The following is a 16,616-nucleotide window of genomic DNA, read 5'->3' as shown; positions in this document are numbered from 1 at the left end:
ATTGTGCGACTCGCCGAATGTCGATTATATTGCACTCTGCGACAGGATCGCAGTGTCACTCTGCGAAGAGCACGATTCCTATTGGTTGGTTGGTCGAACAGCGCGAATCCCAATGGTCGATGTCCACCGCAGGCCTTATAAAAAATTAAGTTTTAAATTGTAAAAAAGGTACGCTAAAAAAAGTGTGTAAACACTATGTACCGGCGACATGCAGCACTGTTCGGTGATCGGCAAGCACATGGAAGACAAATTGTGGGACCAAACAAATGACACATGGTTTACGGTTTTTAGACACATCACACCGCTGGCTAAAAAATTAAATAGTGTAACGTGCACGTTGGTTTTGACTGCCTATTTAATACGGTGTTACGTTATCGCCATCTTGGAGTTGTAGGCTTCGTCCCGACGACTATGATCATTAGCATAGGCGGCAGCTTCAAAGCGAGTGGAACGCGAAGTACTTTTCACGCGTTCTGCAACGAATGTTGTACGTCTTCTTTGACTTTGTTGAGTGCATCAAGGAAAATAATTTGCATGCAGTGAAAAAAAAAATCATTCACGACGTGCAACGTTTGCCATGACAGCAGTTGTTTGCCTTCGTTTAGATCATAAACGGACTCAAGACTTGTGGTCTACGATCGATCAGCTGGTATTTTAACCACCAGAAATGAAATACTTTGTAACAGTTGTGAAAAGTAAACAAAAACGGTGTTGGTATGAATGTAATTATTTTTGAAGTCAGTATTACTGAAAATTATGGTTTATTTTTTTAAATCAACGCCAAATTTCGGTGGTCCATATTGATCTTAATGTAGCGGGAAGGGAAATTCTTTCTTTTTTTCTTCTTGATTTTCCAATAATTGATAAAACGGTTACTTTGTACCTTGATTCATCATCCCAGCTTTTCGAAATTTTGGAAAGACCAGTGCTCAAACGCTAACACTACTACCGTTTCGTTAATATTTGCACAATGTTTATACCATGTATATGTATACTATTGGTTATACTCTGTTGTTGACGATTCTGATAGATCGGGTGACAAGCTTCCTGTCGCAAACAATGCATATTTATCTAACGTCCATTGTCAGCATTGTTACAGTCAAGACTTCGTCTGAGAAATCGTTTCATTTTCTAAGTCTATATTCTATTTTAATAACACCATCTTACTAACGCAATGGCGATAAAAAAAGAAAGCAAAGACGCCAATGACAGACGAGGCAAAGACAAATCTGCAAGTCAGGGTCATATTTACTAATTTAGACTTGCCTGCAGCCTGTTGTGATTACGATGCAACATTACAGGACTTTCGCGTTCACCCTTCGTTTATGCAATTTATATTTATTTTTTAAGAATTTTTCATCGGAAACGCAACAGATAGCAAGCACGTCTAGGTCATATTATGACCAATCTCGTGAGTGGTTCGAAAGGGACGATTAGGCTGAAATATTCGCATCAACGCGAGAGTTTCAACTACTTAACCGATGACGACACCGATACGTGAGGCCGGTGATCAGATGAGGAAGTGAGTACAGGAAATCTGTTGCTCGTCGACATCGGCCAAATAAACAAAGCCATCGTTTCCGTTTATGCAGAGAGCGTGCACTCATCTAATTTTCCGTTGACACTGCCGTTTTACTAGTAGTTTTCCATCTTCAGCAGTATTTTCAATCCATTCACACAGCTTTACGTTTTTTCTCTCTTAATATTCTTAATAAAACAATATTGATTGCCTAGAAACAGTTTGACCCGCTACACGCTTTATTTGGGAATTCAAAGTGATGAATATAGTCACAACAAATTATACTTGCTAATGACAAAAAAAAAGAAAGTAACATCGTGTGCCCTGGATCGTGTGAAACATACTTTGCGGTCTACTCTCTTTGAAGCTGCCGCCTATGCTAATGAGCATAGTTGCGGACGAAGCCTTACAACTTCAAGATGTCGTTAATGTTACCAGCTTCCTGATGTTACACCGTAATAAGGCACCCAACACCAACGTGCATGTGTTTTGTAACCCCTCTCATCCCCTCCGAGGGATGTTATACATGTTAATAAATCAATGTTAAATACTTGCTGATTACCGAACCGTGCGGCATGTCGTCGGTAAATACTTGTTTACCGTAGTTCGTGAGCAGTCGGCGAAATAACCATTTAAAACTGAACATTTCTATAAGGCATGCTGTGTACCCTTACATCGATCGACCATTGAGATTCATGCTTTTCGACCAACCAACCAATGGAAATCGTGCTCTTCGCAGAGTGACACTGCGATCCTGTCGCAGAGTGCAATAATAGACATTCAGCGAGTCGCACAATCGCGTCGCAGAGTTAATTTTTAGACCCCCATACATACCTCCCCAACGTCATTGCTTGTGTAAGTACAATCTTTTTGTTGATGCGGCAGAACTGTCATGTGATATTTATATTGACTTTTCAGTATAATTTCAGGTATATATATATTGCTATAATACTAGTGCGTAAAAGACATTGAGATAAAATAATGCATTGAATGGTATTCAACAGTATGTTCCCCATGTGCGAAACTCAAATCAACATTCAATTTACGCACACATATACAATGTACTGTAAAATGCTTTATTTTTTAGCTGAAGTTTATTCGCACTGAACAAGAATTGGCTGTTTTGTATGAAATTTATTTTCACTGGTTTTTGATGAGCTGAGTATGAAATATAGGAAGCAAGGCAAAAATAGCTGAAATAGCTGGATTAGCTGAAATAGCTGGATTAGCTGAAATAGCTGGATTAGCTGAAATAGCTGGATTAGCTGAAATAGCTGGATTAGCTGAAATAGTTGGATTAGCTGAAATAGCTGGATTAGCTGAAATAGCTGGATTAGTTTTTGCTGATTCATCCCTTCAGCCGAAAATCGTAAAAATAAATTTCATGTGAAAATAAGTACTTTATTAATAGTAGTAACTGTCCCTCAATTATGGGATTGTGATATAGTTGACACCCCAATCTGTGCAGTAGATTAAAATGTCACCAAAGTGTACACTGTCACCATTGAAATTATGTGCAATTTCATTTTCAATAATGATTTTAGTTCAGTTTTGTCTTTTTTTGAAAAAAAAAATAGTTTACTGGAAATTTGCTGTATCAATAACTATAAAAACAAGTAACCTGTAGAATACTATGTGGGTAATATTTTTTATATTGATTTTTGTTGCATTTGCAGCAAATAGTTACCAAACAATGAGAAATCTATAGGATTGAATATACCCCACAGCTGGCTTCACATGCATTGTTCATAGTTCATATTAGTTGTGTTCCGTTACACGAAGTACGGGCTAAGATTTAAGCTGATTTAGGCTTATCTAGCATATTTGCATTTCGGCTAGACCCAATTGCGTCCACGCACCGGGAGGGCCAGTCGTTAGCACGGGCTAAGGGCTGCCATTAGTTAGCGACCTTTGGTAAGCCGCTATTTACGAACGAAAAATGGATGACACGCGCGAGGTTCTATTTCTGCTGCTGGCATGTTTCGTTCTAATTTTGAAGGGACGTGCACAGGAACGCGAGAGAAGACGAACCACTTATTTGGATGCACATAAACAGTATACAACGGGCGTAACAGAATACAGCGTTTTATTAATGCATGTCGTAGACAGCGAACCAAATTTATTTTGTCTACGATTGGAGCTGCTGTACGCTCTACTACAGTGACCCGATTAGTGTGGAAGTGAGCGCGGAGTAATGACTGGTGGAATAGTGTCGTTATACGAACATGGGACAATTTTCACACCCAAAGGTCGCCGCAGAGGGCGCTTAGCCCTGGGCTAAGCGTTCGCGCATACTTCGTTAGCCCGTGCTAAGGTCTAGACCGCGTCTTAAATTCGGATCAGATTTAACCCGTACTTAGCATTCCTTAGCCCGTGCTAAGCGTTCACGCACGTTTTCTTAGCACGGGCTAAGGAATTTGACCTCTTAGCCCGTGCTAAGGAGCTGTGCGTGAACGCAACTAAATTGTGCTTACACCAGGATTTAATTACAGCACCTAGGTGTGGTTACAGCTTAATGTTCTGAGTAATCGCAAGAAATTGACATGACAATAGAAATTCATTAAAGACTGGCACTCCAATGCAATTAACAGCGAGTGAAATTCCTAGGATTGAAACATATATTTTGAAGTCACTGATGTAGGCAACGAATAACTGCAAGTTGACATAAGGACGAGGTAGTTTATTTAATCAGTGGTCAACTAGAGGCTGAAATTATAATTAATTTGTTTATTTCAATTTCTCCTGACGTCAAATAGAATACACTGGTGAAACACGGTAGTAACTGTGGGTGAAAGGATGTTTTGGGGTGTAGTTTACATTGTATATGGAGTGGTAGGGTCGGGTGTAATGTGTTCATTTCCAACTATTATGAAGTCACGTAGAATTTCACTTAATTTATTTTTGCTGACATGTTTTCAAGCATTACTTGTGAATCCAATTTTCACTGCGCTGTGTCTCAATAGAGTATGAGGGAAATGGCATATCCACTGGAATTTATTTCAAGGGAAAAATGTTTTCAGTGATAATGAAGTATTACGACAGATACCCTCCCCGTGGCTTTCATTGCGTATGGAAGTTATTTTCACGAGTGATGCGGTGTATCCTGCTGCCGTACTTTCACGAGCGAAGCCACGGGGAGGGTGTGGGGTTCTGTCATTATACATATGTCCCATATTTGATTATTTCATATTAAAAAAAAAAACGTGCAACAAACCGGGATAGAAATTTAGGTCGGGGAACCCAATTGCCAATTAATATGCTCCAAGACAGTGCTGCGACCTAGCAACGCTTGTCAGTGTAGAACGCGTGTCGCTGTACATGTGAAAATAAAATAATCAGACGTCTAATTTGAGTCATTGTCCGAATAAATATTAAACTCGTGGATGTTTAAGCGAGGTGGTCGTAGCGCAGCGTGTGTTCAAATTTCATGTAAATAAACAATGTATTTTACACGCGTTATATACGTCGCTGTGAGTCCCATATCGAACAGGACGCGACACAACGACTGTCGCCCTTTAGTTGGGACCACGACAGAACCAGAACTTAAACTGGGCGACTACGATACACGGTTTATGTTGAAGTTAAAAGTTCCTCCACAGATCTGTGCATTGACAAACATGCCGTGCAACTGCGGTACTCCACTGACGGAATGACTTTCGTTGACATCGGTCGTCGCTGACTCGTGAGCTGCACACTACAACTTCGTTTGTGATGTTGCTTGCTGGTCGTGGATAGACTGAGTCATGGTTACCGGTTAAATGTTGCTAATTTTGCGTTGGTAATCTTTATTTGGAACTGAGTAACGCCGCAACGTCACCAGCAGAAACCTCATGGTATATTGATGTTGATGGTTGCGGCTCCATATTAATCGGAGATTTTACTGTGGGTCCAGGCAGCGGGTGGATCTTCCGAGAGTCCTTCAAGATTTATAAAACCCAGTTTCCAGGTGGTCAACAAACAGTAAGTTCTCCCAATCCTAGTATTCTATGTGATGTACATCTAACATGCCAAAAATGCTGGTGAACGATTTGAACCTGACAAAAATACTTGAAATAGATACCAGGAAGGGGAGGGGGGTAAAAGAAAAGTTATATAACATTTTATTATTCAATAATTTATTAAAATACATAAGTTTGTCCAACTCCCTGTGATACAACAGCTCAGACATAGCTCATTGTACTCGGCTTGAGTGTGGGCAAAAAGTTACTATTTGAATTTTTGATATCATTGACTCCCATGTGCGAAGCACAAAATGGGAGTCTTTGCAGTTAGTGTGTATGTGTGTATGTGTGTATGTGTGTATGTGTGTGTATGTGTGTCCGACTGTTCCACTGCTATCTCAAGAACCATACATCGGTTTTTGATGAAACTTGGTGCATAGATGCTCTGGGCCAATGCGCAGATTTGATTAGGTTTTGGTAGAAAATCCATGCTCGTTAATTACCTAATTTGCATGATAATTAGCTAATTTTTAGCTGTTCTATGACTGTTCCACTGATATCTAAAGAACCACTCATTGGATTTTGATGAAACTTGGTACATAGATGCTCTGAACATATGCGCAGATTTGATTAATTTTTGGTAAAAATCCGTGCATATTAATTACCTAATTTGCATGATAATTAGCTATTTTTTAGTGGTTCCATGACTGTTCCACTGATATCTAAACAACCACTCATTGGATTTTGATGAAACTTGGTACATAGATGCTCTGAACTCATGCTAGGTTTTGATTAGTTTTTGGTAATAATCCGTGGATACTAATTACCTAATTTGCATAATGATTAGTCAATTTTCGGTTTTTCCACTGATATCTCAAGTACTAATCATCACATTTCAATGAAACTTGGTACATAGATGTCATACGACACTGCACAGACCTGATAGTTTTTATGGTAATATCAGTACATATTAATTACCTAATTTGCATAATTAATTAATTTTCAGCATTTGATATAAGTAGTTAGCATTACATTTCAATGAAACTTGGTACTTACATACTCAAGGACTATGCAGAGATTGATTGTTTTCGATAAATATTTGTGCACATTAATCACCTAATTTGCATAATTAGTTAATTTTCAGCTTTTCCACGGGTATCTCAAGTACTAATCATCGCATTTCAATGAAACTTGGTACATAGATCCTTTAGGACTATGCAGAAACCTGATTAGTTTTAGGGTAAATAATTGTGCATATTAATTACCTAATTTGCATAATTAATTTTCAGCTTTTCTACTGATATCTAAAGTACTAATCATCACATTTCAATGAATCTAGAATTATGCAGACCCAATTAGTTTCCGGTAAATATTTGTGCATATTAATCACCTAATTTGCATAATTAACCAACTTTCACACTGATATCTCAGGTACTATACATCACATATCAATGAATGTACATGGATGCTGTAGGACAATAGACAGACCTGAATAATTGTGGGTTAAAATCTGTACATATTAATTACCTAATTTGCATAATTAACCAATTTTAAGCTTTCACACTGATATCTAAAGTACCGTAAAAACTCCAAAATTTCGACCGGTTTTAAATAATTGGTGTTAGATATGTGACGTGTTTTTAGAGTCAAAATTAAGGTGCATTTTCGGACGGTCGAATTTTTCAGAATAGAAATCAGCAAATGAAAAAATGGGGATGATAGACAGTGTGCTTCATTAGTTTTTAAAAAATGCAATGTCCGTCAATTGACGTAAACTTCCTCATGTTTCACGGTAAAAGCAAAGGTCGTGGCCGAGTTGTAACTCAAAATCTAAACAAAGTCATCAATCAGTGAGTATTATGACAAGCAAAACAAAACATCAAGACGCGGAGAAGAGGTCAGCACAAAACTAATAGGTCAAAAGACAAAGCTGTCTCGCACTACCTAGAAAAACTTGCGAATGTTCGAAGTACAGGTACCCATTGGACAAAAGATGCATGGAAGTTTAGCAAATTATCTCCCCGACCCAGTGCAATGTATCCGGTTAGAATCAAAGCTCACGTGTCCGTTATTTGAGGGACCAAATTCTGCCGTAAATTCGCCCTTGGATTAAAAAATAAAATGGGATTTAAGAAAATAAAATGGGACTTTTAAGGTGTATTTTGGCGTCATTTTTCGGACATTTCAAGCAATCCTGCCGGCTAAAATAGAGTCTAAGTTTTACCGTAGTCATTGACATTTGTCTATTCAAGAGTACACGTGTATGATTTTTATCGTGACTAGCGTGAGCGGGTAAGCTTCCTTTCGAGAATGAGCTGTTATCACTGTGAACAATGTTAAATTATTCTTCAGATGACCAGTTTATTTTTTAAAAACAACTAATTTTTTTATTTAAAAAAAATCATGCCGTTTTCGCATCAAAATCCAAGCCAAAATATCGTACTACAACATCAATCTATTTAAATAAGCTATGGTAATTTGAACACGTTGGCATCATCCAGCTTTTTGATTGGTTAATTAGCGATTTGACCTATTTGACCTAAGAGAACATGGCGGATATCCTACAGCATCAAACGTTTATACGAGACCGGAATCATTCGCTTACGATGAAACTAAGTTGACTTTTATTTGTATTTCATAACCATTCAACAAATTTATTTTGTGTACATTATTATAATCACTACTGAGTACAGTAATAATCAACAATTCAGAAACGCAGCATGCCGAGATTTTTGTGTTCGTTTTTATTTGAAACTTCGTTTATTTAGAATATATTTTCGTTACCAATAAAATAAAAATCTCTCAGTCAATCAGAAACCCGGATTCATGCCTTCGAGGAAGGTCCCGTTTGAACGCTCACATCGTTTTTTTTTCGTTTGGGGGAAAACTAAAACTGGTCGCAATTTTCGAATAAGAATGAGTCGGCAATTTTTAGTGGAGTCGAAAATTTGGAGGTAAATAAAACACCGAAACCCGGCAAATAAATAGGCGGTTGAATTTTTAGAGGGGGTCGAAATTTTGGAGTTTTCACGGTAATAATTATTCCATTTCAATGAAACTTAGTACAAAGATGCTCTAGGACAATGTACAAACCTAATTAGTTTGGGGTAAAAATCTGTTCATATTAATTCCCTAATAAGCATAATATTTCATAATTTTTTGGTTTTTTGGTTCTAATCACATTTCAATTAAACTTGGAGACATAGATTTTCTGTTACATTGCGCAGACCTCATTAGTTTTACACTCAAATCTGGTCATATTAATTTTCTGATTTGCATAATTAGTTTTCAGCTAAGTAATTTCAAATTATATTTAATGTGTCTCCAATACTCTCAGCACATGGGAGTTCTTTCTAAGCTTTCTTTGATTTTTCATTAATGAGAAAGTTGACCCCGAAGTTAGAGTAACTGTTCAACAGGAATGGCTTTTTAACTCTTCTGTGATTTTTTTTGGCTTGGCTGATTTTGTTCATACTTGACAGGCAGGTCGTACCATCACTAATTGGAAAAACAATCCTGACCCACCGCTACCATGGCAACAGCCAAAATCTGTTTTTTGAATACTTTCGCCAAATTTATTGCCTCCTACCAGTCTTGTAATAGCAGTGCCCAAATGATCATGCCTTTTATTCTGGCTACTACGTTGCGCACTGGTAAGAGATCACCGGCGCCGACGTTGTTACCACTGTCAACGTCATCTCAACGCAACTTTGAACTTTGAATAAAATGTAAATGCTGCCTCCAATCTAGAAAATACTATCGCAAAACGGTTGGAAATAATACATTTAACGGCTGAATACGTCCTAACAACAAAATAAAGTGACTTCTAATGACTGCCATGTTATTTTGCGAACCTTGTATAAGGTGCCCGGTTTTAGTTATAAACAGACGTTAGCTTCACGTTCATGTCCTACCATGATAACAGCCGAAAACATATTGCTTGTTTTTTACCGGTTTTCATTGGCAACCGAAGTATTTTTATTTTGTAAACAAATTTTCTTCTGCTATTTTTATTCAGTTCAAATCGTTCAGCAACATTTTTGGCATATTAGGTGTACATCACATGAAATACTACGATTGAGAGAACTTGATGTACTGGGGTATGTTGACTGAGTTTTATCATAGTACGAAGTACCAGGAGGTTTCTGCTGGCGGCGTTACCCAGTTCCAAATAAAGATTACCAACGCCAAATGAGCAACATTTGACTGGTAATCAAGATTCATGTAATCCATGGCTAACAAGCAACATCACAAGCGAAGTTGTAGCATGCAGTACTAGTAAGTCATCCCGTCAGTGGAGTACCGCAGTAACAGGGCATGTTTGCCATCAGCATTGTATTCAAACGAATCACGTGGTGTGCCGTTCTCGTTCAAACCCGGGATTCGATCAATAGGGGAGTCCCAGTAAAAAAAAACACATTGCAAATCATGCAAGTTCAACATTTTCAAACCAATATACTAAAACAGAAATGCTCAGAGATGCAAAAGAAGGATAGATATTACTTTTCACTATACACATCTCTGTTGATACTATCCCTCACATATTCTACTTCCAATTACTCCTGCGTAAAATGGACTAGCCTCTTTTCATGTTGACATTCAGAGTAAAATCGTGTGACAGGCTGTTAAAATTGGCTGTTGCATACTCTTTCGCCGGTCTGGAAAACATTCAAGCAACAATGCAGATTTCCCAGTGGGAGTGAGACTATTCGACTCTGCCACTAAAAAATAGGGGTGTTTTCAGCAAAAAACGAATAACCCTGGAATACACACAATATACTGAATTTCGGAACAAATCGTGCATTACTTACAGCAGCAGAATACCACAGAAATATCAGACGAAACATGAAAACACTATATATTGTATTTCAGCCTGAACCCTCTATATTGCAATTCAAGGAATTAACCCCATATGTGCATCCATTTCCCACCTTGGTATCACCCACCCCTGAAATCAAATTCTTAATACCACGCTGAAGCGTTTGGTAATAACATTTTATGCTATTTTATTATTATTTACTATATGTTTTTAAACAGAAGCTTTTTATCATTAAGTCTTTCATTAGCATAATAAAACTGTAGCACATATCTTTCATTGTCCCTACTTCACAATACTTGGATGACTTAACATACAAGTACTGACTGAACATACAGCTGACGCTCTAAGATTGAGACACCGGTACTGCAAATTAGCTCATAAAACTTCTGTGGAATTGACCTTTTCCTGAGTTCTTTGTAAAGAAGAAAGTTTATTAGTCTTTGTTTGGAGGAAGGCCTAAAAACAGGGACTTACTTGGACTGGTTACATTCAAACTTCACATATACATCATACATAATATTATAATATTATACATATGCACATCTGATTCAAGATGGCCAAAAATCAAGCATTTATGGGTGGATTTTGTTCAAACTTGATATTTTATTTTTCAGATCAAATTTAAAATGGCCGACTTGCGGCTATTTTGTTTTAATGAATGCAGTTCTAGTGCCATATCTCTACCATGCTTTGACTGATTATGTTCAAATTTTATACCGTATATTCGTTATAAATCATGACATAGATATACAGAAATATTGGTTTTGACTATCTGATTCAAAAATAAGGCATTTCTGGCATTCCAGAACCAGATCTTGGCGTTTATGGATGGATTATGTTCAAACTTGGTACATACATCAGACATTATGGGTTCCTGATGCACATCATTTTATTTTTCAGATCGGATTCAGAATGGCTGACTGGCGGCTATTTTGTTTTAATGAATGCACTTCTAGAGCCATATCTCTGACATGCTTTGACTGATTATGTTCAAATTGTATATATTCATTATACGTCATGTTATAGATATATTCAAAATGGCCGACCGGTGGCCATTTTGTTTTAATTAATGCTGTTCCAGAGCATTAATTTTTCAATTTGGACAAGTACTTTCCAAATCAATATAATCAAGCATCAGCTTTTGGATCCATATCTCTGACATGTTTATGTTCCAACTATATTACTACAAAAAACTACATGTATATATCGTAAATTTTATAACTAATGGCTACTGTGCAATGCATAGCTTGTTCCATTTCAATCATGAGTGGGTGTTTGTGGTGGGATTACTAGATCAGTCAGCCTGAATGTTCATACTTTGTAATTCACATTAAATTTTCATTTTCTAATTTATCTGGTAAGTTTTTTATTATTATATTCACCTTACATTTTCAGAAATTGTTTCTCACAGCTTGTAGCCACATTATCACAGTGATCGTAACTAGTTTTACCGGTAGTTTTACCGATGTTGATTTTCAACAAGCTGGTCAAAGCTGCCGTTCAAGATAAATCTGTGGACATAACTGAATATTGCGGAGGTGAAATGTCAGCACCAAGAAAGACATTTGTAAAATCTCATCTCTGGTTTGAGGTCAGATCTTACCACTGGTCCAAAGTCAATTCTCTGCACTGGTTAGAGGTCAAATCTCTTCTGATCAGAGGTCAAATCTCTCCACTGGTCTGAGGTCAGATCTCACAACTGGTCTGAGGTCAGATCTCACAAGTGGTATGAGGTCAGATCTCACAAGTGGTATGAGGTCAGATCTCACAAGTGGTATGAGGTCAGATCTCACAACTGGTCTGAGGTCATATCTCACCAATGGTCCTAGGTCAGATCTCACCAATGGCCCAAAGTCAGATATCATCACTGGTCCAAGGTCAGATATCACAACTGATCCAAGGTCAGATCTCACAACTGATCCAAGGTCAGATCTCACCACTGGCCCAAAGTCAGATATCACCACTGGTCCAATGTCAGATCTCACAACTGGTCCAAGGTCAGATCTCGCCACTGGCCCAAAGTCAGATATCACCACTGGTCCAATGTCAGATCTCACAACTGGTCCAAGGTCAGATCTCACAACTGGTCCAAGGTCAGATCTCACCACTGGTCCAAGGTCAGATCTCACCACTGGCCCAAAGTCGGATCTCACCACTGGTCCAAAGTCAAATCTCACCACTTGTTCAAAGTCAGATCTTACCACTGCCCAAAGCCAGGTCTCACCACTGATTTAAGGTCAGGTCTCACCCCTGGCCTAAGGTCAGATCTCACCACTGGTCCAAGATCAGATTTCACCCCTGGTCCAAGGTCAGATCTCACCACTGGTCCAAAGTCAGATCTCACCAAAGTCAGATCTTACCACTGCCCAAAGCCAGGTCTCACCACTGATTCAAGGTCAGGTCTCATCCCTGGCCTAAGGTCAGATCTCACCACTGGTCCAAGATCAGATCTCACCCCTGGTCCAAGGTCAGATCTCACCACTGGTCCAAAGTCAGATCTCACCAAAGTCAGATCTTACCACTGCCCAAAGCCAGGTCTCACCACTGATTCAAGGTCAGGTCTCATCCCTGGCCTAAGGTCAGATCTCACCACTGGTCCAAAGTCAGATCTCACCACTGGTCCAAAGTCAGATCTCACCACTGGTCCAAAGTCAGATCTCACCACTGGTCCAAGGTCGGATCTCACCACTGGCCCAAAGTCAGATATCACGACTGGCCCAAAGTCGGTTCTCACCACTGGTCCAAGGTCAGATCTCACCACTGGCCCAAAGTCGGATCTCACCACTGGTCCAAGGTCAGATCTCACCACTGGCCCAAAGTCAGATATCACGACTGGCCCAAAGTCAGATATCACCACTGGTCCAAGGTCGGATCTCACCACTGGCCCAAAGTCAGATATCACGACTGGCCCAAAGTCAGATATCACCACTGGTCCAAAGTCAGATCTTACCACTGCTCAAAGCCAGGTCTCACCACTGGTCCAAGGTCAGATCTCACTACTGGCCCAAAGTCAGATCTCACCACTGGTCCAAGGTCGAATCTCACCATTGGCCCAAAGTCAGATATCACCACTGGTCCAAAGTCATATCTCACCACCGGGCCAAGGTCAGATCTCACAACTGGTCCAAGGCCAGATCTCACCACTGGTCCAAGGTCAGATATCACCCCTGGTCCAAGGTCAGATCTCACCACTGGTCCAAAGTTGGATCTCACCACTGGTCCAAGGTCAGATCTCACAAGTGGTCTGAGGTCATATCTCACCAATGGTCCTAGGTCAGATCTCACCAATGGCCCAAAGCCAGATATCATCACTGGTCCAAGGTCAGATATCACAACTGATCCAAGGTCAGATCTCACAACTGATCCAAGGTCAGATCTCACCACTGGCCCAAAGTCAGATATCACCACTGGTCCAATGTCAGATCTCACAACTGGTCCAAGGTCAGATCTCGCCACTGGCCCAAAGTCAGATATCACCACTGGTCCAATGTCAGATCTCACAACTGGTCCAAGGTCAGATCTCACAACTGGTCCAAGGTCAGATCTCACCACTGGTCCAAGGTCAGATCTCACCACTGGCCCAAAGTCGGATCTCACCACTGGTCCAAAGTCAAATCTCACCACTTGTTCAAAGTCAGATCTTACCACTGCCCAAAGCCAGGTCTCACCACTGATTTAAGGTCAGGTCTCACCCCTGGCCTAAGGTCAGATCTCACCACTGGTCCAAGATCAGATTTCACCCCTGGTCCAAGGTCAGATCTCACCACTGGTCCAAAGTCAGATCTCACCAAAGTCAGATCTTACCACTGCCCAAAGCCAGGTCTCACCACTGATTCAAGGTCAGGTCTCATCCCTGGCCTAAGGTCAGATCTCACCACTGGTCCAAGATCAGATCTCACCCCTGGTCCAAGGTCAGATCTCACCACTGGTCCAAAGTCAGATCTCACCAAAGTCAGATCTTACCACTGCCCAAAGCCAGGTCTCACCACTGATTCAAGGTCAGGTCTCATCCCTGGCCTAAGGTCAGATCTCACCACTGGTCCAAAGTCAGATCTCACCACTGGTCCAAAGTCAGATCTCACCACTGGTCCAAAGTCAGATCTCACCACTGGTCCAAGGTCGGATCTCACCACTGGCCCAAAGTCAGATATCACGACTGGCCCAAAGTCGGTTCTCACCACTGGTCCAAGGTCAGATCTCACCACTGGCCCAAAGTCGGATCTCACCACTGGTCCAAGGTCAGATCTCACCACTGGCCCAAAGTCAGATATCACGACTGGCCCAAAGTCAGATATCACCACTGGTCCAAGGTCGGATCTCACCACTGGCCCAAAGTCAGATATCACGACTGGCCCAAAGTCAGATATCACCACTGGTCCAAAGTCAGATCTTACCACTGCTCAAAGCCAGGTCTCACCACTGGTCCAAGGTCAGATCTCACTACTGGCCCAAAGTCAGATCTCACCACTGGTCCAAGGTCGAATCTCACCATTGGCCCAAAGTCAGATATCACCACTGGTCCAAAGTCATATCTCACCACCGGGCCAAGGTCAGATCTCACAACTGGTCCAAGGTCAGATCTCACCACTGGTCCAAGGTCAGATATCACCCCTGGTCCAAGGTCAGATCTCACCACTGGTCCAAAGCCAGATCTCGCCACTGGTCCAAGGTCAGATATCACCCCTGGTCCAAGGTCAGATCTCACCACTGGTCCAAAGTTGGATCTCACCACTGGTCCAAGGTCAGATCTCACCACTGGCCCAAAGTCAGATATCACGACTGGCCCAAAGTCAGATATCACCACTGGTCCAAGGTCGGATCTCACCACTGGCCCAAAGTCAGATATCACGACTGGCCCAAAGTCAGATATCACGACTGGCCCAAAGTCAGATCTCACCACTGGTCCAAGGTCGGATCTCACCACTGGCCCAAAGTCGGATCTCACCACTGGATCAAAGTCGGATCTCACCACTGGCCCAAAGTCAGATATCACGACTGGCCCAAAGTCAGATATCACCACTGGTCCAAAGTCAGATCTTACCACTGCTCAAAGCCAGGTCTCACCACTGGTCCAAGGTCAGATCTCACTACTGGCCCAAAGTCGGATCTCACCACTGGTCCAAGGTCGAATCTCACCATTGGCCCAAAGTCAGATATCACCACTGGCCCAAAGTCAGATATCACCACTGGTCCAAAGTCATATCTCACCACCGGGCCAAGGTCAGATCTCACAACTGGTCCAAGGTCAGATCTCACCACTGGTCCAAGGTCAGATCTCACCACTGGTCCAAGGTCAGATATCACCCCTGGTCCAAGGTCAGATCTCGCCACTGGTCCAAAGCCAGATCTCGCCACTGGTCCAAGGTCAGATATCACCCCTGGTCCAAGGTCAGATCTCACCACTGGTCCAAAGTCAGATCTCACCACTGGTCCAAAGTCAGATCTTACTACTGCCCAAAGCCAGGTCTCACCACTGATTCAAGGTCAGGTCTCATCCCTGGCTTAAGGTCAGACCTCACCACCGGACCAAGGTCCGATCTCACCACTGGTTCAAGGTTATATCTCACCACTGGTCCAAGGTCAGATCCTAGTGTAGATTTGTTGTGCACTCAGCTCAATTGGGTTAATTCTGGGAACAGGATCAGGAGAGCTTGGTGCTGACACAGCTTGTGCTGACACAGTGTGTCTAGACATGGAATTCCATGCTGTAGACTAAAAAGAGTTGATCATATCAGAGAGAGATCTGCCTGCTAAACACAACGAATCACAGTGTGTTATTTTTTCTGGACAGTAGACCTCATTGTATTGACACTTGCTGTCAATAAATTAAGCACAAGTGACTGCTTGCAAAAATACCAGAGCCAGAACCAGAAATGCGAAAATGCATTTTTAAAGTGCCACAAAACAAAATCTGTAAACGAAAAACAAACCTGGTAACATATGTTTTACTTAATATACAATTTTCATATATATAAAATGTACTATGCTGTGACTGCATTTTACTGCAGTTTGGCTCTCCATACAAGTGAAATGTATTGAATAGTCTGTGTTTACATTTCATGACCTATTTTCTGGAACTTGTCCAATTGTGTTCTGCATTGTCGGTCAATGCCACAATTTTTTTTTGGAACATGTGTCAATTAGGTACACACATGTGAATGACGCTTGATAATTAAGTGTTTGTTTGTTTGTATCAATTAGTGATCTGTAATCTCTTGTTTTCTTTGTGGTGGTTGATTGGCAATAACACTGCTTATTGAAAAGTCTGTTTTGTGTTTTTTAACCCCTCCAATAATGTGTTGGTCCGTGTGACACATATTTGTTTTTTCTTGTGTGG

At 40.7% G+C, this 16,616-nt stretch overlaps 1 protein-coding gene across 1 annotated transcript in view; it reads left to right on the top strand.

Moving 5' to 3' along the window:
• The window catches only part of LOC146748662 (uncharacterized), a 41,278-nt gene that overhangs the window by 434 nt on the left and 24,228 nt on the right, over positions 1 to 16,616 (top strand). The gene's annotated exons all lie outside the window — the stretch shown is intronic.

The sequence above is a fragment of the Saccoglossus kowalevskii genome, chromosome 2, assembly GCF_978046115.1.
Source record: "Saccoglossus kowalevskii chromosome 2, keSacKowa6.1, whole genome shotgun sequence".
NCBI lineage: Eukaryota > Metazoa > Hemichordata > Enteropneusta > Harrimaniidae > Saccoglossus > Saccoglossus kowalevskii.
The sequence above is the reverse complement of the archived record's forward strand: the minus strand, read 5'-3'. Positions and strand labels throughout refer to the sequence as shown.